The following is a 25646-nucleotide window of genomic DNA, read 5'->3' on the forward strand; positions in this document are numbered from 1 at the left end:
CAATATTTGATCATGTGGGACATGCTGAGAAAGTTTATAAAAATATATGTCAGAATTCACTATTCAATGCACATGTCTAGTGCACTATTTCAGAGAACAGTAGGGAGAGTATTTACTCATTAACTCTCTCCCTATTTGTCAAGGGTAGACTCATAAACACTGACATCCCAACCCCAGTTGTCTATCCATGAGTGTCCGTAAGGAAGAGTGCCAAGCTGTGTCCTCAAAAAAGCTTTGGATCAGGGAGCTAGAGGAAGCCTTTGCCCAAGGAAGACTCTATCAAATTGTCCCTGTGTGAGGTAGAGGAAGAGCCTCAAGGAACTAGGCTCCACAGTAGCGACTAGTCTAAGAAGATTGAGACTGATGTAGAAGAGGTCCCCATATGACGGTTTAAACTGAAAACTAGACCAGAATTAATATACTGGGAATAGGAATAAGAGGGAAAGGTCTTTCAGAGGTTACAGAACTGCCTCCTAAATGCAACTGAATTACTTCGCCACCCACTCTTAAGATTTTGTTTTTGTTTTTTTCTTCACATATGGTAGGCAGTACCTCAGATGGCTGGCCTTGAGGAACACTTCCATAACACTGTTATAGATCCAGTATATTCAAAGATAGTATCTTAATAAGATGCCCTTCAAATGAAAGTTGAATAGTTACCAAGAAAAAATATCATTACTAAAGAGCATTCTGAAGGAATGAAGTATTGTAGATAACTTAGTATTTGGCTAATTGAAAACTGAAACGTGTGCTATGAAATATCGGGTGTGGGAAGGAATTCTCCCTCCTGAGGGTAGCAGAAAGAGCACCAAACTTAGACTTAGAAGCTGTAGTTCTGAAATTTACGCCCGACACTGCCCTATTAAATAAATTTGGTAAGTCTCTTTTTTGAATCTGAATGTCTTTTATGTAAAAATGTATGAATAAAACTTGCTTCCAAGTGTTACTGGTTGAGTGTCCAGTCAAACAAGATGAAGTATTATAAGATACTGTCCACCTGGACCATTATGTACCTTGGTCATCATGACCTCCCATTCTTCAGGTATTTTAGAGACTATACTAGATTGGTCATGAATCTAAGACTAAGTAAGGAAGCCAGCTCCAGTCCTTCTCCATCCCTGCCACCTCTGAAGAGGCTATAAGAAACTTTAAGAATCTCTCCCTACTCATGAAAATTTGCATCCATGTTGGTCATTCCCAACCTACACTCATAACTGTAACAACTCAGTCTTTTGATTGTGCAATTGTCCCTCTCGATGTAGATTGGTTTTAACATAAACTTTGTATGTTGATATCCCGCTTATTCTTATTCTTTTTCCCGAATGTAGAATCCCCCACTGTCAGAATTGTGCTCCAGCTCTTCAAAACAACATCATCATTTTTACTCCAGTGCCTTTTTAGACTTTGACTGACAATAATCTCCTTAACACATTAAGTACAAAAAATTCATATTTTTGAACCAATATATGACCTAGTATAATTACTTCCTCTATTTCAGTTTTTGATATTATAACTTAAGGGTACCTATTTAAATAAAAAACTTCACTGCAGAAAGACCAACGTGTTAAGTACCTCTCAGCTTACCATACCCATAGCATACCATACTTTCCTGTATCTTAGGATGCATATCTTTCTCTAGGGCCAAATTAAATACTTTTCAAAGAATTGAGAAGTCAAAATACTAGTGATTTCATTATAATAAGGTAACAGATGAGATTGACCGTGTTCAGGGTGGTATATATACCCCGATGTTCACTGCAGCATTATTTACGGTGGCCAAGACATGGAAACAATTGAAATGTCTTTTGATAGATGATTGGATAAGGATGATGTGGTACATATATACAGTAGAACACTCCTCGGCCACAAGAAAATATGAAATACTGCCATTTGTCGACAACATAGATGTATGAGAATCTTGATATTACATACTAAGTGAAATAAGCCAGCCAGAAAAAGTCGAAAACCACATGACATCACTCATATGTGGGATATAAAACTGAAAGCAACAAACTAAGATTAAAAAAATAAAAGAAAACTCATAACACAAAGGGGGAGGGGTGGTAAAAGGGGTAAAGGGAGTCAAATACTCATACGTGGTGATGAAAGGAGAACTGACTCCAGGTGGTGAACACATGATGCGATATATTGTTAAGAATTATAGAGTTGTACACTTGAAACCTATATCATTTCACTAACCCATGTCACCTCAATAAATTTAATAAAAATAAATCAGTAAATAAATAAAATTGTTCTCTTTAAAAAAAAGATAACAGAAACTGGTGCAGAAATTTCCTTTAGTTATATATTTGATCTGTAAATTATTTAATTTTAGAAATACAGAACTTTTGCCATCAAACATTTGTAATCTATAACAGGTCTATCCATCTCAGTTACAACATATTTTCAAAGAGACTTCATAAAATACATGCTGTTCAAGTAGTCTCTAATGACTTTTTTCCAAACCGAATTAAGCCAGAGGGAAAAACAGTCTTTCTCCAAAACTTCGTTTAAAGGCAGAAAAACAGAAATCTTCAGAATGTCTGCGAAATGTAGTTTAGAAAGAAATTCTAATTAGACATATTAAGAAGCTAGAGGTGATTATAAAAGACAAAGGATCACCTGATATGGGAATCAAACTTTTTAGAGTAGCTTGCGTTGAAAACACAAACTTAAGGTTGATTTTACATTGAAAGTATAAACTAAAAGGCTGAGGTAGGAAGCATGAAGTTCCAGAAGTTTGTTTGTTTGTTTGTTTGTTTGTTTGTTTGTTTAAGTTAAGCAATGCTCTAGCTGCATTCACATACACTGCATATCCATCAGACTACACTATACTTGCTATGGCACTCATATAATAAACTGAGTATTTGCCCACGCTGACTCTATGCATGAGAAGGTAGCCTCCACTCCCTTATTCCTATCTCTTTCTTCACTCCTCCCCAAGGACGATATTGCTAATTTGATTATAGAACATTAATTGGGCTGTGTTTACCATTGGGGCCATGGTTTATTTAAAAGAAAAAGCACATATGCTCTGAGCCTCTCTATTCCTTCTGCCAACATATGGCCAGTGGACAAGGCAGGATATGCCACCAGCAGGCTGTCACCAGGCTTAGCACTCTTTCTTCCTTACCACACATATAAATAGCCAGAGGGTAGTAAGACTCATCGTATGGGTTTGATCTTGAAGGGGACCCAAGTTTTGTCACCCCAAAACTGTGCCTTTTGGGGTATTGATTTTTAACCTGATTACTAAAAAGCAAAAGCGTCAGAAAGAACTTTGACCCTCTTTCCCCCTTTCCTGCCTCACAGATTCAGACAGAAAGCCGGCTCCAGGAAGGGAACCTGAATATATTCACCTCAGCATTAGGTAGGAGGGCTCCAGGAAGGCGCCTGGTAGCTCGATTCCCCTCTCGCCCCCCACCCCTCCGCCCCACCACTGCATTCCATTGTTTCAAAGTTGCCTAGCACGAATTTGCCTGCCATTTGTGTTCCACTCTTCCTCAGCTAGCTGTAAATGGCTTGTTTCCTGGGAAATCTCAGATCCCTGTCCCCTTTCTCCTTTTCCCAGAGGGGTACATAAACCTCAATTGCCCAGTGCGTTTGGGGGACTTACTTTATGACACCCCTGGCATGTTCATCAATACTGAACTTTGTACATATTCTCCTATTACTCTGATTATTAGCCCAGCTAGAAGAACTTAGAAGATGGGAGGAAAAGTGTTGTTTTGCCCCCAAATTATCATAGGCAGAAAGATGCACATCCTTCCAAATTTTATCAGAACCATACTTTAAGGAATATTTGTCACTAATTCCCAAACAAAATATTTTCAGTTTTATGCCATTTAGCCATTGCTTCTTGTGTTTCTAACAGGATTGTTTATTCGTCCTCATATTTTTTCTCATGGAAAGTTTCGATATTTTTTAAAAAAAGTTTCAAGAATATCATACTTTCCATTTATATTTACCAACTGTTATTATTTTTGCCTCATTGGTTTTTAACTCTGTTCTCTGTCTCTCTATTCTGTCTATCACATCTCTATCCCTGTCTTTAAATGGATAGGTGGATGGATGGATGAAGGTAGATTTAGAGAGGTAACAGATAGATACACAGATAGATGATAGATACACACACACACACACACACACACACACACACACACACACACTTTTTCCTGAATCATTTCAAGTTAATTGCTAACATCACGATACCTTACCCAAATCTTTCAGCATATATATATATGTGTGTGTATATATATATGTATATATATGTATATATATATGTGTGTGTGTGTGTATATGTATATATACACACACACACACGTATATCATGCGTTAAAGGCTATTCCATGACAGTAGCGAGAGATGAATAAAATATTACATTTTTAAAGCTGAAGAGAAATCACTTCAAAGGTCATCAAATCCAAGTCTGTTATTTTGCAGATTAAAAAACTGAGGCAGATTAAAACAACAGAGCCAGTATGTTCCAGAATTGGAACTTTTTATTCCTAATCGGTGCGCTGATAACTTCACCTAATTATGACTATGTAACAGATTGAAAAATATCAATTAACTCTTTGGATAGCAAGTTGAAACATGCTGATTAAAATACTGTGATATTGTGCTACCTTCCTAATGATAAATTCTTATGCAACTAGATAGCCAAATTATGCCAAATAATTAATTATGTCTTGTGATTAGAACAAGACTCTAGGACTCAGATATATTAAAATCACTCCCATCATGAAATCACATTGCTTCTAATATTCTTCCCACGGATGGCTTTGCTTTAGAAGTTTAGACGTTGTGTACAACCAGTAGATTTCTTCAAATAGTACCAGATAGCTTCATTCTAGACAAAAGGTGGATAAGGTCTTAAAAAGTAGAGACCCACTGCTTTCTGTCCTTTCTATCTTTTCTACACATTGAATATTTTTCTAAGAAGTTCGCTATGTTGTATCAAATATTTTAATACCTAATAAAGATGAAATGTACTTTTGGGTTTTACTGAGTCACTATTTAATCAGGGTAATACAGAGATCCATATAGGGGCACAGGAAGAGATGACAACTCTATAATTTTGATTAAATAAATTAGATCACCAAAGTCTAGTATAATATTTAGATAAAATTTTCTTGAAAAATTACTTCTCATCCAAGTAATATTAGGTGTGTTTCATTTTCTATGCATGAAGTAAATATAGGCCTGCAAAGAGGTTGGTTTTGTGTTTGCTTGTTTGTTTGTTTGTTTGTTTGTTTGTATTTAAAGTTATGCTTAGATGTCTTAGGAATGATTACACCCGCCATGGTCTCCCTCACAGATGCAAGGCACTCAATATAGAAAGAGGATGTGATCTGAGATACCAGCTCCTGAAGGGCTTCGCTTCCTACACATAAGACCCTAGAAAGCAAATAAATAGATTAGGGTGCTTATGGCTACCTTCAACTCTGGACATAAATCCACATTTAGAGAAAAAGTTCTGGTTGGAAAAGTACTAGTGGGGAGAGAGCTAACATACATTCCACTTTGTCAGCCGGTTCTGTCAATATTACATATTTTAAAAATAACTATGTTATATTAGCAGAGTAGAGAAAACAAATATCTGGTTCAATCTCTTTAACAGAGAATGATGGTTACTAAGTTTCTGGGGTTCATTGTTCATTTAATTATCACTGCCAAGGAGTCCTGGGCCCACCCACTGCATCCTCAATGCACACCTTAGCTCTTTCTGGGAATGCTAACCTCCACTTCTATTAACCCTGTACCATTTACTTTAATAGTCACACATTGTGTATGTCTGTAAAAGGGATTTCTCAAAGCTCTATTTGTGATTATTTAAATTTGTGGATTCACATTATAAAGTGAATTCAAGGTCTGTTCTCAGATTTTTCCTCTACAGATAATTATTTGCCCCTCAGTAAATAAAGGTAAATTATTAATTTTCAAAATATAACATTTAGAATGGAGGAATATTTTGGCTCAATATACAACTAAATAAAAAAATATATTAAACAATGTTGAGCCTGAGCCAGAAAAAGAAATGATCTGATTTATTAAACTCGACCTGTGAGAAAAAGAGTAGTGCTAAGAGTAGTAGCAGTTATTTTTATTTATGTATGTATGTATGTATTTATTTATTTATTATTTTTAAGGAGGGTGCCACTCACAGTGGCCCATGCGGGGATGTAACTGGCAACCATGGTGTTATCAGCGCCTCACTCTAACCAGCTGAGCTCACCAGCCACCCTTGTAGCAGTTATTTTCTTCTGCCTGGACCTACCTACTTTCCTACCCTTTGTGCCCTTCCTTTTCTACAACAAACAGCACTGAGTCTTCTACAGTCAGTGGGATGGGATTACAGCAATGAAAGAGAGAGACAACATTCTGTGCTCATGGAACTTATATCCTTCTGTGGGATACAAGCAATAAGCAAGTAAATAGATACACTACATATCGGTGATATAACTATGAGAGGAGAAAAGTTTTATGAGAGAAATAAAAACAGTATGATCAGTTGATAGATTGTAACTGGTGGAGATCAACTTCACTTGGGGTGATCGGAAAACGCCTCTTTGAACAAATGATATTTGAGATGTGTCTGAAGGCTAGGAAAGAGGCACTCTGAAAGCTATAAACAGTGCATTAGAGACCAAAGGAGCAGGAAAGACACTGAGAATGGAAAGGGCCTGTGTAGTCCACAAAGGGCAGGTGGCCCCTGTGCCTGGAGCACAGTGAGCGAGAGGGAGAATGTTACAGAAGGCTGACTGGGAAGAGACCATGCAGACTTTGGGAGGCCGTGGGAGATATTTCTGGACATTAGCTTGGTGCAATAAGAAGCCCTTAAAAGATTTCAGTTAGAGAAGTTACCTGGCATGCTTTATGTTTTAGGAAGATCACTCTGGCTGCTGTGGAGAGAATGGAAATTAAAGTAAGAAGGAGAAAAATAAGTTAGAAAGCTATGGAAATTAACAGAGAACATTGGTGAGTTTAGTAGGAAGAAGCCAGAAATGACCCCTCCTAGCCAAAGTAGGAGCTTAAGACAGAGGGAACAATAAAAATCAGCTTTTCCTCTGATAGACAAAAATAAAGGCCAGTGGCATGTTAAAATGGTAAATGTTTAACAAACGCTCTCTGGAAAAAAAAAAAAAGAAAACAGTACACGCACATAGGTAAAACATTCATTATGAAATTTTACTGATGTAAAGGATGTGTTGAAAACAATTTACAAATAATAAATATATAATATTGTTTATTATAAATCCTACATAACCAATTGATTCTCATACCTGTATCCAATCCATGATTGCAACTGATGAACTGTTAGCTCAATTGGTTAGAGCATTCTGACATGAATGCTGGCTTTTTTTTTTTATTTTTTGTGATCAATTAAAATGAAATGAAACAACACAAATGCATGTCAAAACTTCACCCATTCATCAATGACATAAGCTACCTCTGACGAATCAGCTTAGTTTTTCAAAAAATTGAGATAGTCACATATAGCTACAGATATAACACAATTTCAATTTAATCATTATTAACATTTTCTCCATCACTTCAAGTCCGTAAAAATCAACAAAATGATGAATCTCCTAATGTATAATGTTTGCTAATTTATGTGTAAATACTTCCACCATGAACAATTTCCTGCTATTAATATTGCGTCCCTGAATATAGAACATACAAATATGCAGTATTTCCACTATGCATATACAATAAACATAACCTCCAGCACACAGATAATGGTAAAATGTGGAGAAAAGAATTAGGATGTGGTGAAATTTGAGTATTTATTGACTTAGCTTTTAATATATGTAATTATAACTTTAATTTATATTTAATAATGGCTGTATTTATCAGCCAGCTCAAAAAATTCCTGAAAATATGACTAATAGCCCAAGTCAATACGAGCTGGAATGAGGCAGTTCCAGCACCAAATCAGGGCCATATGATAGGTGTAAGCTTGGGGACTGCCACTGGTAAGTATTACATCTCTTTCTGTTAGTACTCCGTCCTGATACAATCCTGCTCCTCTGCTCTAACCCCACTTTCCTGAGAATGGGAAAAGAAAGTGCCTGTGCAGGCAAGCCATAGGTCAGAGAAAGCCATCAGAATCACATCCATCCCCAAGAGAAGAACGCTAGGAACGAAGAGCCAGTTTTCCCAAGTTCAATGGTAAGAGAACTGCTTGTTGAACTAATTGGCACAATCTCTATATCTCTTATTGGACATATCCCCAAACTCCTGAAGTTAAACAGTGCTTCCTGTGATTAAACCACCCAAGTGGATACAAAAGAAATTAGACTCTGGACCTCTTTCTTAGTTCGGCAAGTAGTTCAAAACTTCCAAAGGTCAGACATGTTGCTACAGTACTTGGTGCAGAACTAATCTAGCTTGGTATTATGCACATAAAGGTAACCAATAAAACCTAATAAAGGAAGTAAAAAGGTCTGGGGCAATTTTAAGTTGCTCTCTCTTTATTACGGATCTTTGCCTCTCCCCTTTATGTCATGAAACCTACTGGTGAAGCATCTGCAATTTTTTCATAGTTAAAAGGAACTGTGCTTCTCTTGGGTCAAGGAAAAACAAACGCTTTCAGGCACACCCACTGGGGATAATACTCCTCAGAATTTATTCTCTAGGATCCTGAGATTTAATGTATCAATATGACTTCTACACTAATAATAGCTCCTTTACCCCTTTTTAATATAAATATCTGTGTACTGTAGATAATAGCAAGATATTTTAAAGATTATTAAAACTTTAAAACATATATAAGTAAATATGCTTAAATATAGCTTTGTTTATTCTCAAACTGTAGTCACATTTTTATTCTGATAATATATTTATGAATCTACTTATTCTTTCATTTGTTGTTACAGAACTTCTAACTGTTTCATTTACCTACATTCCAAAGACATTTAATACAAAGGTAGAATTTTCTATTCTTTTGAAGTTTATGTGTTACAGTACACACACTAGGTGCTGGGTAAATGCTTATGGAATGATTGTGTTGTGTAAATCCCAATCCCAAACTCTACCTACAAAATCATTCATAAACAATAGACCCTAATCACCCTGGACTATTTCACTACAGTGAAACACAGCATATGCTATTTTCAGGGGAAAAAAATAATCAAGAAAATGTAATTTCCATCTTATGTTGTACGTTTGCTTTATGTATTTCTCTAGTTTTAAGATTCTCCCCAACCTTCAAAATCTGTCTGAAAACTATTCTATAAATATTTTATGCTATCACTCTTCATTCCAAATAGATATGGAAATAATTGGTTATTCCAATGGCTTATTTAAATTATTACAATTCAGAAAGCTCTTACATTCCATTCTTTTTTTAAGATAACCTTTCACAGAGAATTTGTTTATACTGTGCATGAGGTTCTGTGAGGATTTAAGTATTAAAGTTTTCATGGTTATTATTATAATTGAAAACTGGTTAAAACGTGTATGCAGCCATTTTTCCAAAACATTTTTAATAGATACATAACATCATGACAGACTCAATTTATTCATCTCTTTGGTGAGTCATCTCAAATTAGTCATGTTTCATCTACTGATAATTACCAATTTTAGAAATTGCTTAGCTATATTTCTGTGATTAATTAACTATAATAAGTTATAAGTATGTTGAAAATAGAAAAAAAACTATTAAATATGAATAAAACACCTATGTATTTGATGATCTTAAAACACTGGGTTTCATACTTTAACAAATAAAACAAAATAAAAATAAAATTAAAGAGAATGTCTATGTTTGTATAGACAAATAAAATGTATCTGCATCAACTTATAATTGTAGAACACAAAATTTTTAAGTGACAATAAGGTAAGGTTTTAGTAATTATCTTGACATGACAATTATTTTTAGGAACAAAAAATATTTTTGTGATGACTACTTTTTCCTACACAGTAAAACATTTCTAAACAATGCTTCTCTAATGCCTTGATTAGTTAATATTAATAGAATATGGTATAGGGGTGTTAGCAAAAGTGTTCTGTGTATAAGATTAAAGATTCCTTTAAAATCAGGTTTTAAATGCCATTTAAATATGACTGACATTTATATTAATACCAGCCTAATATAGCTTTAATTACATAAATCAAACCTGGCAAACAAAATAATTAAATAATAAAAATCAATTTTCTTAAAATTACTACAAACTTGCAATCTAAGTGGTCAAATAGAATTAAATGCAGAAAATTTATTGACATAAATACTGATGTGTGTTTGTTTGCATTCAAATTTTCATGTTTAAAATAGTGCTAAGTAAGAAAAATTGTAGCTCATATCCATCAAACTCATGTTTGGGAGATAAACCAATATTCTAACAAAGAGTCCTTAGATTTTAGGATGAAGAAATAGTTTGATGGTAGCATTTATTTTTTTAAAAGACATTGATGTATGACAGAAATCATCCTTTTAAAATTATATTAGTGAACTGTGGAGACCTCCCGGCTCGCCTGGTGGCAAGGCGGCAGTAAAATGCCCAGGATCCAACCAGGCGGCCGCTGGGCCTTTGACGGTGCCCACCGCACCCCCATCCTATGAAGAGACAGTGGCACCCATGCCTGGGCCAGCCATAGGGCTTGCGACTGGCCAGGATGGAAAGGGCATGAACCCTCCTGCGTGCTACACCCAGCCAATGCACGTCCCCAACGCCAGTGCAATTGCCGTGCAGACGGTCTACGTGCAGCAGCCAAGTCTCCTTTTTTGACCTCCCAGTCCAGCTGTGTTGTCCTTCCTGCAGCAAAATGATTGGCTGTCCTATAAGGCCGGTGCCCTCTCCGAGCTCTCCTGTGGGAGCCTGTGCCTGCTCGGGCGCAGAGCAGGCTGCTGCTTCATCCCTTGCTGTGTGGACGCTCTGAGGGACGTGGATCCTTACTGTCCCAACTGCAAAGCTCTCCTTGGCATCCACAAGTGTTTGTAGGACTCAACCAGACCTGGAGGGAGCCATGTGAGGCAGCAAAGTCCTTTCTGACTCTCACCCAGCACCATCCCTGGTGGAGGTTCCAGCTTGGGGGTCTCATCTCTCCAGGGGCTCCTCCTTCCTATCTTCTTTGGGTGTGTGGGGGGGAGAGTATATCGCAAAAGTAACACTGCCAAACCCCAGCAATTGCTGCCTGCAGTCGTGCACAGGACATGCAAAGACAGTGACCTTGAGTGCTGGGTCAAGGGTTTCCCGCCTGCCTGTGACCCCAAGTCATCCCATCTAACTGATTGTTGCCGCGTGTGAATAACTTCTGGTGATTTGCCTTGCCAGCTTCTTTTCTTGCCTCAGTGGGCCTTTTCGGTGGTAGCTCCAACTCAGAAGCCACCGGTTGCCTTCTTTTTGAGACGCTTCTGGCCCAAATATGGTTGAACCAGCCTTTAGTGCCTACCATTATTGTGTCCATCTGTTTCCACTTCTGGTGACAAAAATCTTGCCTTACAAACTAAGGCGTTGGCTCTCAGATCCTGTAACTGCAGGCTTTTTATTAGCATACAAATTCACTTTCATTTCTCAACTTTTGTTTAAGTACGTGGAGGGGCTATTCACACCCACCAGACACACATCCATGAAGTCATGAATGCATGCTAGAAATAGAGAGCTGGATCTTATTGATCTTCCTTCCCTCGGTAGTTTGTACCAGATCCTCGGCCATTTTCCATGAGGAGCTTTCTTCTTGTAGAGGAATTGCTTGTATTAACAGTTTTTATGACCTCCATTTGGTCTTAAACACCTTGGAACGTAATTTTGAAAGGAGGGATTTATAGAACCATTTTCTGTAACTATAAAATTGTTGTCATTTTCCCATTTGCCAAGGGACTCACATATTCATTTTTTCCTTAACAGAAAAGGTAATGGATAATTGCATCCATTGCCTTTCCTTGGGTTTAGTGTTGTTCTTAAAAACTTCTATAATGGAACTCTGAAAGTGGGGCCCCTTTCGAGTTCCTGGTAGTGTGTTTGGAAAGACAAAAGCTGATGTGAGCACGTCCACATACCACCGTGCTGAGAAGCTTGGGGACCTGAACTACCTCAAAGGAATCTAAAGTCTGATTTTATTTTTCAGAAATATAATTTGTTGTATAACATCAGAAGACATGATTTCTAGGACTTAAGACGTAAGCGAGTTCTCGGTTGGCTGCTCTGACATCTTTGAAACAATGCAAAGCTGGACCAACAGTCCCCATTTTGATAATAAATAGGCACAGGGAATACATGTGAATAATATTATGTAAAAAGCATGCCTAGACCTTGAACAAAAATCTGTATATTGACTGAAAATTATAGTCATAACCATTGATTCTGCTTATTCATTTGATGTTTTTGAAAATTCCACTAATTACTTTTGCAGTAAATATGGATACTACATCGTACTTCGGTGTTTACCTGCTTTTAAAAAATAGTCTTTGGTTCACTCAGTGAACTATTTATCAAAAAAAAAAAAGTATATTAGTGAAGTGTTGATAATAAATATAAAGAAGTCTACCTCTAAATATAAAATTTACCATTTTATTTAAATCACTAGAAATGTCTTCCTATTTATTATAACTATATTTATTAAAATGCACTGAGTTTATCTATTTTCATTAATGTAGCATATTTGCTTTATAACAGAAACTCCTTTCTAGTTAACTCTCTTGGTTCCTGAAGTAGTTCAGACTCTAAGAGAGGATCCTCAGGAGAAGGCCCACACCAGAAAACCATTATGCCGTTCAGTGTGTTTAACAAGGCACATGACTAGAATATCAATGGTGCACAAAATGGGTGTTGTGATCTGTTAGGGAAACCAGCTTAGCAACTCACCCATAATGCATGCCTCCAGACAGAACTATCTAAATAGTAAATATTTGCTGTACCTTATTGATATTTACAGTAATAAGCACTGGATTCTCTTATTCTATTTTGTTTTCTGATATATATATATATATATATATATATATATATACATATACATATACATATATATCAGAATATTTATATATATCAGAATATTTATATATATATATATATATATATATATATATATATATATATATATATATATATATATAAATTAGGTAAATCAACACTTAGATGACACATGGCCAGTCAGGAAGGAAAATAACAAAATTAGAGGCAACACTTTGTAACAACTCAACAATCCCCTTCCAACACAGTAGTTATTTTTCTTGCTTGTATTTTCAAGACCTCCATCCACTCCTGTTTTAAACTATTTTCTTTAGGACTTCATTATGTTCCTTGGGAGGCTATTTCACACTCTATTAGTTACAGTCATTTTCATCGCATTATTGGAAGTATAAACACCCACAGTTCTTTGCACCTCTTGAAAGCACATTTTTTCCTTCTTGGTATTTAATAACCTGTAGCCTGGCACTTGAATTAGGGGATAATTTTACCCCTTCTACAATATGATTTTAAGTGGGAAAAATTCTATATTTCAAATTCCATACTATATGAAGATAATTTGCATATCTATTTTGTATCAGAACAATTGTCCAAAACTTAGAAATAAAGCAAATAATTTGGAACACATATCCTTTCAATATTATGAATTGAAAAATGCTACCCAAAGATTGTCTAGGATAACATGCTTAGTTCATTTCATTTTTATTATTAAAGGCCCCAGATTTAATAAACTTTCTTGTTAATTTATAGGTTCTCTCTAGTAAAGATGTAAATAATTTCTGTCTTCTAGAGTAGGTAACTCCAAAGATTTATAATCTTTGGACATTAAAGAGAATTATATTCAACTCATCCTAATCTCATATCCAATTTTTTCCTAATTGTTTGTTTGATTGATTGATTGATTGATTGATAAATTGCCTACAAATACCCTAAGTTCTTAAATGCTCTTTGAACCATAATATCATGCTGGTCCTTTCACTAATTAATGAGTTAAATACAATCTTTGACATATGTTTACTTTTTGCCTGAGAGTCATGACTTCACATTTTTAAAGTTATGCTTTAAACTTTGCAATAAATAAGATCCCTCTAAATAATATAAGTAATAAGTTAAAGACACAGAACCTACCCAGATTCTTGATGAGAAATTCAAACACTAGACTAAGGCTATATTATTAGTATTGCAGCAGCAAGAGCCTGATTGAATTTGTCAATCACAAACATCTTACTCTTCCTTAGTCATTGCCCCATATGTAGTTTACACTTGACAATATGTCAGATTAATGACTAAACAAGAAAAGTCCATTATTCCAGAAAAGTGATGAAATGTAACATCATTAAGTGCATTCACATACCTAAGACCTCATCAAAAATCATTTCCACAATAATTTATGTATATTTAATTTCAATGTGTATCACATACCAATTCTAACTTACTCATCATTTAATAAACCTCCATATGTAATATTCAAAAATTTCTGAATCCATCTCCTCAGATGCACATTTACAAGTATACATATCAAGACAGTTTTTTTTTATTAAGACTATTACATTGCTCCCCACTTCTACAAAAAGATGTGTTTCTAACACAGCAACAAAATATAGATTGTCATATACTAGCTTAATTGTGTGCCATTATATTTATCTGTTCAAAAATATTACTTTCTGTAATAAGGAACATAAAAAGTGAAGAAAAGTACAAAGTAGGCATTTGCAGGTGGAATAAGCTAGAGGGTGAAATATGAAATAGGAAAAAAACTACACAAAGTAAATTAATAATTATGTCTGATACTTGCCACACATATAGCAAATATAAAATCGTACTCAGCCTCAGAAGCAAATGTGAAGTATTGAAAAAATTGAAAAGTATCACTTGCCCTGAACTCATCACAGTAAAATTAGGAATTTCCATCCATAGTATTAGAAACGTTTACCAAGATATCTTGTTTTGCCTAGAAATAGTTGCTTCGGGTTCAAAACGTGTCCATATATTAATTGATGACTTAAATATTACCTTTAGCTTCCCTCAATAAAATTGTATGCATTTGGATTGTTTATTTGAGATGGAAAAATTAAAGAAAGACAATTTATTTGATTTTTGCCTGGGTGCTGCTTCAGAGAAATCATTTCCAGATGCCTGGAGACATACAATATGCTAAAAGACATTAATTCCATTTTAGAGATAGATGGATCAGAAGTAAAAAAAGCCATATCCTTCAGCCCATTTCCCAATACCAACTAGTCAGCCAATTCTACAAGAATGAACCTCACAATTAATAAACTTTTTAGAAATAAGGCTAAAATAAGGCTCTCACTCACTCTCAATTCTCCAAATATATTTGATTCCTGTGACTAAAATATCAAGCAAGCTGGTTTAATTGCACTCTAGGTGCTCAATTCTCTCATGCAGATGATTTAGTAAAGAAATGATATTCTTCTCCAAGCAACATAAATGAAGCTGAACAAAAATTTTCCTAGGAATGCTTGAAAACCTACTTTTTTCTGTGTACTACAAATATCAGAGATGCCATGAATTGGTTGATAGTAGCAAATATTAGCAAGAGGGTTGATTTTATATAAGGAGTGATTATATAAGATGTAAAGAGAAATCAGTTTAACTAAGTTGAAAATTGTATAAAACAAGAAAAGATCTTAAGCCTAAGACTTTATGAACAACCAATGAAAATCGTATCCCAGTCTTATTTTCTTGATAAGCCTGATTTTTAATAAATTTTTCAATAAAAAGTAGCATATCACAGAATTATATTCAAATCACATGTGCAGAGTTCAAAGGGCTATCACAAAATAAACATAGAATGTGATTGCCACCAAAGTCAAGAAAAATACCATTAATGCTCCCTTCATGCCACTTTATAATCGCTACCCTTCCTTCCTCCCCAAATATAACCATCACCGTGAATTCTGATCGCCTTGATTAATTTTCCTGTAATTTAACTTCAAACAAATGGAAGCATACAATATATATTTTGGGGCTGGTTTCTTTTACTCAACATATGTTTGTAGAATTAATCTATACTATTGCCAACAGTAATTATTTCATATTTATTGTTATACAGTACTTCAAGATATGAATACATCACACTTTATCCATTCTACTACTGATGGGCATTTGGTAGCTTTTCACTTTGGAGCTATAAAAAACAATGCTGCTCTGAACATTTTTATACATGTCCTTTGGTGTACAGATGCACACATGTCTGTTGGGAATATTTTAGGAATGGAATTCTTAGGTTATAAGGTATATATGTGTTAAACTTTAGAGCACACTACTAAGTAGTTTTCCAAAATGTTTTAACAATTTATAGTCCCATCAGAAATGGGATGGGTACACATCATTGTAAGATCCTGATATTATCAGTATTTTATAATTAAGCCATTATGGCTGACGTGTGGGATACTTTGAGGTTACACTTCCCTGATGGATAATGAAGGTGAGCATCTTCTAATATATTTATTGGCCATTTGGATATCACTTTGTGTGAAGAGCTTGCTCAATCCTCACGTGTAATTTTCTGTTGGACCATCTCATTTTTACTTATTTGTAGGAGATGTTTATATATGGACATAAAACATTTGACTATTATATATGTTGTAAATATATTCATCTACTCCGTGGCTTGACTTTTCACTGTCTTAGTGTCATTTGCTCAATATAATTTCTTAATTTTAACAAAATATTACTAACAATTTATTTTAGTGATGATGTTTATATCGTTTCATTAAAAATTATTTATTATTAACTTCAAGAAGCTTTATTGTTTACCATTCATATTTAGACATATAATCTACCTGGAATTGAATTTTCTCTGTTGTGTCAAGCAGTGATTGAGGATTTGCCCACTTCTGGGTATACACACGTGGCCTAGCCTGATTCATTGAGATAAACCATCCTTTCCTCAATATTTTCCAGCTACATCTTTATCATAAATCAAGAGTCGCGGTGTGGGTCTATATCTTTTCCTGGATGTTATTAAACTGTTTATTGTTGTACCAATTTTGCATTTAGCTTGAAAATAAATATTGATATTCAAATTTGTTCTATTTTAGGATGGTCCTACCTATTCTTTTCAAATTTTAATAAAAATTTAGCCAATGGGTAAATTTTCATAAACTACCTGATAGAATTTTAGTTAATCTCACACTGAACCTTTATGTTTTCCCACCAAACAAGTGTGTAACAGGAAAGGCAGGTGATTATACCGGAATTTATTTTAAAAGAGCCAGAAAATTTTAAAGAGTATATATTGCCATTCCTATAACTTATTTAAAGGATGAATTCCAATGACAGACAATAAGCATCAAAAAAAGAGATATCACCTCAGAACCTTTGATTCCTTTACTCTGGTGAAAAATAAATATTTACGCCCATCACCTTGATCTGTTCCCCACCCATCTTTAGTGAACATTAAAACTTAAACACAGTCCAAAAAGCACTATCAAATGCACCAGAACCAAATCCTGGTCCCAAATTTGTCATCTAAGGTGTATAACTTGACAATTTATTGAATCTCACTGGCTTTCATTTCCCTCAACTGTAAAACTAACAAGGTCAATTCCCTATTTCCTAAAAGCATTTGCTTCTGTAAAATTCTATTCTTTTAAATGAATTGTTGGTTTTCTTTTAAAGACTTTGTATTTCAAAGTTGCTGAATAAGGAGTTCCACTTCTCCTTAGGATCCAGAAACACACAAAAGGACAATGTTCCAGTTCTATCAAAAAATAAAAAGGAGAGTAAACTACAACATATAGACATTCAGGAGGTAAGTGACTTCATTTGAGCAGCAGGCTCAGGTCACAGAAACACCAAAACACTTTACCAGTTCAAAACACAGTGGTTGGTGGTAGTGATCTAATGCCATCATTTACTCTTGTCTCTTCACAACTTTTTATCTTGCTAATTAGAAACTACATCCAATTAGCAAAAATAAATAGGTGGAACTACATCAAACTAAAAAGTTCTGCACAGCAAAGGAAACCATCAACAAAATGAAGACAACCTACTGAATGGGAGAAAATATTCTCAAATCATATCTCATGAAGGATTAACATATAAAACGTACAAAGAACTCATACAACTCAATAGCAAAAAATAAAAAACAACAATCCAATTAAAAATGTGCAGAAGATCTGAATAGGCATTTATACAAAGAAGACATACAGATAGTCAACAGGTACATAAAAATGTGCTCAGCATCACTAATCATCAGGGAAATGCAAATTAAAACCACAATGATACATCACTGCACACCTGTTAGAATAACTATTATTAAAAAGACAAGAAATAACAAGAGTTGGTAAGGGTGTGAAGAAAAAGGAACCCTTGTGCACTGTTATGGGAATGTAAATTGGTGCAGCCATAATGGAATACAGTATGGAGTTTTCTCAAATAATTAAAAATAGAACTACCATATGATCCAGAAATTGCAATTCTGGGTATTTATCTGAAGAAAACAAAGACACTAACTAAACAAAGACATTAACTAATCAAAAACACTAACTTGAAAAGATATATATATATATATATATGTACCCCCATGTTCATTGAAGCATTATTTACAATAGCCAAGATATGGAAACAAGTGTCCATCAATGGATGAATGGATGGACTATTATTCAGCCATATGAAAGAATGATACTTTTTCATTTGCGACAGCATAGAAATACCTTAAGGGCATTATGCTAAGTGAAATAAGTCAGACAGATAAAGACAAGTACCATATGACCTCACTTATGTGTATAATCTAAAAACAAAAACAAAAAAACTGAGCTCTTAGGTACAGAAACAGACTGGTTGTTGCCAGAGGCAAGAGACTTGGGGTTGGAGAAATGGATGAAGGGAGTCAAAAAGTACAAACTTACAGTTATAAAATAAATAAGTCATAACATAAATAAGGATGTAATGTATAGCATAGTGACTATAGTTAGTAAAAGTATATTAAAAATTTGAAAGTTGCCAAAAGAGTGGATCTTAAAAGTTCTCATCACAAGAAAAAAAAGTATCTGTAACTGTGTATGGGGACAGATATTAACTACACTTATTGTACTTATTACAAAATACACATACACAAATACTGAATCATTATGTCATGCATCTGAAATGATAATAATATAATATATATGTAACTTATTATACCTCAGTGAATAACCATTACATCCTATTAATCTCAACTGAAGACATCCATATCTGAAAAACAAGGATAAAAGTCAAGAACCATATTACTTCATTCATATATGGGATATAAAAATGAAAGCTACAAGGGAACATGACAAAGAAACAAAAACTCATAGACACAGACAACAGTTTAGTGGTTACCAAAGGGTAAGGCTGGGAAGGGTGTAGATGAGGGTAAAAGGGGTCAAATCTTTGGGATGGAAGGAGAACTGACTCTGGGTGGTGAACACACTATGTGATATATAGATGATGTGTTACAGAGTTGTTCACTTGAAATCCATATAATTTTACTAACCAATATTACCCCAATAAATTTAATAAATAAAAAAAGGTGGTAGTCTGTTAAAGGCATATGGAAATACATATGTGTAGGGAGAAAAAAATCTAACAAGTATTAGAGGAAAATAAAGTGATATCCAAACGTGTTTTTAAGTAATGTGTTTAAATACATATTGAAGAATTGAAGAATATGGAATTAAATTGAAGCTGGAATTAAGTGGGTTTAGAAATATATACAATTTCTGTTATTGAGTGATTTTATATTTCAGAGGGATCATTTTAACAAGACAATATGAAATCATTGATAAAGACATTTTAAAAATCGCATGGAGAGTAGTTATTCACTGAAATTATTGATCATAATCGTTGCTTTCATGTTCTTTTTGTATTACATTTATTGCCATCACTGACCTATGCACAAGGCTTTGATGAAGTGCATACTAAGTATGCTGTAATAATTGTTCGAAGGTTCTGTCAAATATCACTGTGCTTACTAAATCATGCATCAACAATGTTATGATTTGCAGTAATAAAGTTATGGTGATTTTTTTGGAACATTGTAGCATATGGTGCCAGATGCCAAGGGCTTACTAATTAATGAGAGAATTAGCACATAGATATTAGATCACTGTAATGCATCTGCAGCCGAGGCTTAAGGTGTAACTCAGAACAATTTGAAGTTTTAAGGTTAATATTACACAAAACTTAATATCCTTAATAGCACTATGCAAACAAAATACTCAAATAAAATACTTGAGCAATGAAAATATAGAAAGTGTGTTATCTTTCCCTTGCAATTAGGAATTATGCGGAGAAAAAGTTATACCCCACACGCTTTGATCAAACACCTTCGTCAAAAATATTTTTTTACTGATTTCCACAGTGGCCGCACCAATCTGTAATCCCACCAACAGTGCATGATATGGGGGTTATCGCTTTGTGAGGGGTGTAAATGTCTATTACATTGTTTTGTACACCTGAAACTAATATATATATATATATATATATATATATGTATATACACATATACATATATATATATATATATATATATATATATATATATATATATATTTACATTCCACTTGATACTTTCAAGAATAAGAGTAAGTTTCAGGGTGAAATCATCAATAGATCAAAAAGAAGCTAGTCCAATCTTTTTTGCCTCGAGCTCCCTAAGTAAGGAATAGAAACAGTGGTTGACAGCCAAAAGTTCTCCCAATAGAACACCTTCCTGCCTATATCAAGCAGTCCTGATGACTGACTAAATTACACAGTTCAAGTTTTTATAATGAATATGCTACCATTTTACATTTCTATAGACTTTATATTTTTACAAATTATTTTGTGACATAAAAGTTAAAAACATGAGTTCTGGAGACAGATTAGACAAATTCCCAGGGACACATTCCAACTACAGCACTTGAAATCTTTGTAACTCTGGGAAAGTCACCTAAATTGTAATAGTTACAGTTTTCACTTTCAGGGGAAATTATTACATTACAGTGTCTACGTCAAAGGGCTGTTGGGAGATTAATTGAGATACTCCATGTGAAGCAGTTATCACTATGCCTGACACATAAAAAGCACTCAATAAATGTAATAAATTATAATGATTACATAGTTAGTCTCCCAATAACTCAATGATGTAGTTATTATATCCACGATTCTTAACAGATGAAAAAATTTGAACAAAGGATTTAAATAGCTTTCCAAAAGTTATGAAGATGGTAAACTGCAGAGTTGGAATTTAAATCCAGGTCCCCGAGCTCCAAATCCATAGAGTTCCTCATTGCTCTCCCACTGGTTGATAAAAGAGATAGACAAAAAAATGATGTGTGTTTATTGGATGGAATATGTCAGATTCTTGAGATTATTTTATGTTTAGTGATTATTTTCAACCTTAGCTACTCTATTTAAATCTAACTAACACATTATCTTCACTTCATAAACACTTCAAAATTCTTTCTGAATTGTCCCCAAATGGTAAACTCAAATGTGCCTTTGACAAGTCACGCTGCTGATAACAGCTGTTGGAAAATTGTGGCATGAAAGCTGGGCTGAGACAATTTCAGCTACATGTCCATCCTCCTGCTAAATGTTCAAGTCATGATACAATATTTGAGGAAACTTGAGGAAACGAGTTTGGAGTAATCAGTGTTGTAAAACACAAACCATTAAAAATAAAACTAAACACTACAACTATGCACTTTAACCTATAATTCTTCAGTTTTGTAGGCCAGTTCTTTACAAATGAAAAACCACAAAAGTTTTCCCACTTTGAAAACTGAAAACAAAACCAAAAAGCTGCAAGACCACATACGTGAGTCTATCCATATGAGTTCTCTAGCAAGAACCTTCCCTATGGTTTGTATGCAGCTCTATTCCCCCAACTTCCCCAGCTGTCAAATTCAACTCTCATTTTATATACTCTTCAATGCCCTTCCAAAGATTTTAAACCTACAATTTCAGGAAAATTAAAACATTCAGCATTCCATTAGAATGCTGAAATCACCAATGCTGCCCACCAGAGAACAAAGAAAGTTCTCAGAAAATTACTTGCTGAGGCAGTTACCAAAGGTTTAGTCTGAGACCTGTCTTGCAAATTGAAAGAATGAAGCCTAACTGACCTCCATCAAATGGGATATTAAAATATGTTTAATATACAAATCCAAAAGCATGACCACTAATAGAAATAAAACCATGTCACTCTTGTTAAAAACACGAAAATCATTAGCAGACTCCTCAATAACCCTCTAAGAATAGATTGAATCTAAAGAAGCAAATCTAATTTTGAGGAGGCATTACAACTGATAAAACTGACTCTTTTCTGAATGTCTTTTTATTATCTCAAGTGTATGGAAAATTTTTTCTTTCCCTATGTCCCACCTCTACATTTCATTTTCTGTCATACTTTACAATAGATTTGTTTTTTTTGTTTGTTTGTTGTTTTTTGGTTTTTGTTTTTTGTTTTTCCGAAAACATCTTATGTGCCAGTTAATCCATGAGCTGGCTAGCCTGAATTCATGAAAAAAAAACCTGAATTATGTATTTTCAGAATGCAGTTTCATTATTTTTCAGTATAGGAAAAAATCTAACTTCAAACTCAACAACAAAATCTACACATGCAAAAATCTTTCTGAATGCTCAGTGAAGAGAGATATTTAGGAACGTCTGGCTCAATTGTGGTCTCGTCAACTAAAAGGAAATAACAGGAGATATGAAACCATGGGCCAAAATCATGTTGCTTTCATTCAGTCTCCAAGACTCAATATATGTGTAGTAGAATTGCAGTTATTTTTGATGCCATTACCTTTAAAATGTTTAATTTGTTTTTCTCTCATCTTTAAGGGTTTTTTCCTATTTTAGAGACTCCTGATATTTTTTTGGCTCTATTTAGCAATCCTCAAAATGGGAAATTTGGATAGATTCTGAGAACGGCCTTAGAAATGGTCACAGTCAGTAAATTAATCATAAAGGTAAGGTTTAAAAACTAAATCTAATCATTCTAAGAAAAATATAATTGATTTAGAATGTCTTTAAATATATGGTGGGTGTATTAGCCAGGACTTACATTCAATTGAAGAGGAAAAACAAAATGAGTTTTCTTAGATGGTCCGTCACACACTTGTTTTCTAGCTCTGTTGAGACATAATTGACATATGATAATACAGTAGTTTAGGAATACAACATAATGATTCGATATATGTATATATTGTGAAATGATCACCACAATGTTTAGTTAACACACCGATACCCTCAGTTACAATTATATTTTTTTTGTGACAAGACCATTTAAGATCTACACTTAGCAACTTTCTAATAAACAGTGCAGTACTGCTAACTAGTCACCATGCTGTGCATTATACCTCCAAAACGTATTTAGCGTATAACTGGAAGCCATCACTTTTAATATATCTGATGCAAACTCTTTATGGACGAGAAATCAAGAGTTGTTATTCACTGGGTACATTGCCATCCCCCTCAAAACAACAACAACAACAACAACAACAACAACAACAACAACACTCGAGGTTCTGTGACTGAGGGAAGACAGAATGGATTGTTAGTAGGCAACTAAATGCCTGTTTCACTGGCTTTTAAACTAAAGTCACCAACTGTTATTGATCTTTGTTGTCCACAAGAAAAGTAGATAAAGAGAAGCATTAGATATTTCATTACTTGAAATATCTTGAAGGGGATCTATAGCATTTCCTTTCTGGAAGCATTAAAATTAGGAGAACTTTTAGTAGATATGAAGTTTCTTCAATTAAATTTATCTCCTCACACATTTAGTACATGTTAAATGAATAAATCAAAGATACAAAAGAATTAATCTCCACTAGGGAGATAGCAAATAGCATATCATAAGGCAGAATAGAATGAGGCTCGATTACGACAAGCAATTATTTTTGATGGAGCAAAGGAAAAAATCTGTTCTGCCTGAGGGAATTAAAATAAGTTACACAATGAAAATGCACTTGGGGCTAGGTATTTATACCTAAGTTTAATAACTATCTATAGAGACTATACTTCATGGTTGAGAAATTGACCCATGAGATGATGTTAGTCTATTTTGAAGGCCTCTTCTTACCTCCTGATCATTCCTCCATCTGACGTGATAAGCTCTCTGCTCTCACTGTCCTACTCACGGTGGTCTCAGCAGTTCAGTTCATTCCAATATGTGTCTATTGAAACGCTTGCAAATCATCCAAACAAAACAGTCCAATAGCTATTTCTATTTCTATTCACTTTCTTCAACATATAGTACTATTCATTATCCTGTATTTTCATTCTATCATTCTACAATTATTTATTGAATGTCTGAAAATTGTTGAGTCTCAGTAATGACAACTCACTGGACTCCCCAAAACCACCCTCCTCCCTGTCTGAAGATAAATAACCAAATACAGCATGTCTGCCATCTTGAATTTTTACAACTACCCTTTTTGAAACTATTTCTTTGTTTGGCTTCCATTGTTTTGCAGTGCTTAGTCAATGGGATTGCCTATGTAAACTCTTAGATAATGCTTATATTTCAAGGTTTGATAAAGAAGAAGAGCTATTCTGTTAGAATGAACAGAGTTTCTTACTACAAGGAACAGGAGATTCTTTCAGAAGAAAGGGATGTTCAGAATTGACTAGACTGATTACTGCAAAGAAGTAAGTTTGGCTTCTGCGATGCCCTTTGTGATCTCTAAAATAACAGCAAGGATAGAAGACAAATTTTTAAAATATTAAGATCAGATCTCTATGGATGATAAACTGAAGACAGAAACTGCAGGACGGAAAATGTGCTAGTGCCCAAAATGCAGTGGATAAACTCAAGTATCTGTTGGACAGTTCACTTAGATGCCACACGTAATACTGTAATATATCGCCAGCCACCATTTTGCTTTGATGGTTCTCAGTGACTCACTGACTAAAATTCACGCCTGATTTGGGGGCTAGAAAGACACTTTGTTTTTCTTTTTTCTTTTTTCTCTGTAATCTTTTATTAAAAATACATGCATGATTATTTCCCTCTGAAGAACATACATAGGCATCTGAGTTAAATGTCATCTAATTTCTATAAAATTACCAGTTTTAATTGGGATACAGAAACCATACCAGACACTTTGTTTTTCTTTATTGATATATTTACTGTGGAACATCTCAATCACATCCAAAAGGAGAGAAAGTTGTATGAAGTACCCCAAAGTATCCATTAACAAAACTTCAATAATCAGCAGATGATGGCCAGTCTTATTTCAGCTAGATCCAATATCACACCAACAAGATTATTGTGAGGCAAATCCCAAACATAATAAATTTAAGTATGTATTTTTCCTATAAAAATAAGAATTATTTTAAAAATATAACCACAATACCATTAGAATAATTAAAGATTTGACAAGATCTCTTAATATGAGTAAATATCCAGTATTCATATCTCCTGATTTCCTGTTTCTGATAGTCGCATAAAATTATAATAAAGTATTTGTTCAAATCAGAATCAAAACAAAGTTCATATATTGCAATTAATAGAAAAGTCTCTTAAGTCTCTTTTTATTTATAGATTCTCCCTACTTTTGTTTGATCCTTACAATTATGTGTGGAAGAAACTGAGTCTGTTTTGCTATAGTATCCCACAGTCTGAATTTCACTGATAGCATTCTTATGGTGTTATCTAACATGCTCTTCTGTTGCCTGTGTTTTCTGAAAATTGATACTCAGATATAGAGGTAGCACAGATTCAGATTTATTACTTTTTGTTAAGGATAC

At 34.3% G+C, this 25646-nt stretch overlaps 1 pseudogene; it reads left to right on the forward strand.

Annotated features, from left to right (window-relative positions):
• Positions 1-9509: 9509 nt before the first annotated feature.
• LOC117018012 (lipopolysaccharide-induced tumor necrosis factor-alpha factor homolog) lies at positions 9510-10946 on the forward strand (annotated as a pseudogene).
• The last annotated feature ends 14700 nt before the right edge of the window (positions 10947-25646 follow it).

This window comes from Rhinolophus ferrumequinum, chromosome 26 (genome assembly GCF_004115265.2).
Source record: "Rhinolophus ferrumequinum isolate MPI-CBG mRhiFer1 chromosome 26, mRhiFer1_v1.p, whole genome shotgun sequence".
In the NCBI taxonomy this organism is placed as follows: domain Eukaryota; kingdom Metazoa; phylum Chordata; class Mammalia; order Chiroptera; family Rhinolophidae; genus Rhinolophus; species Rhinolophus ferrumequinum.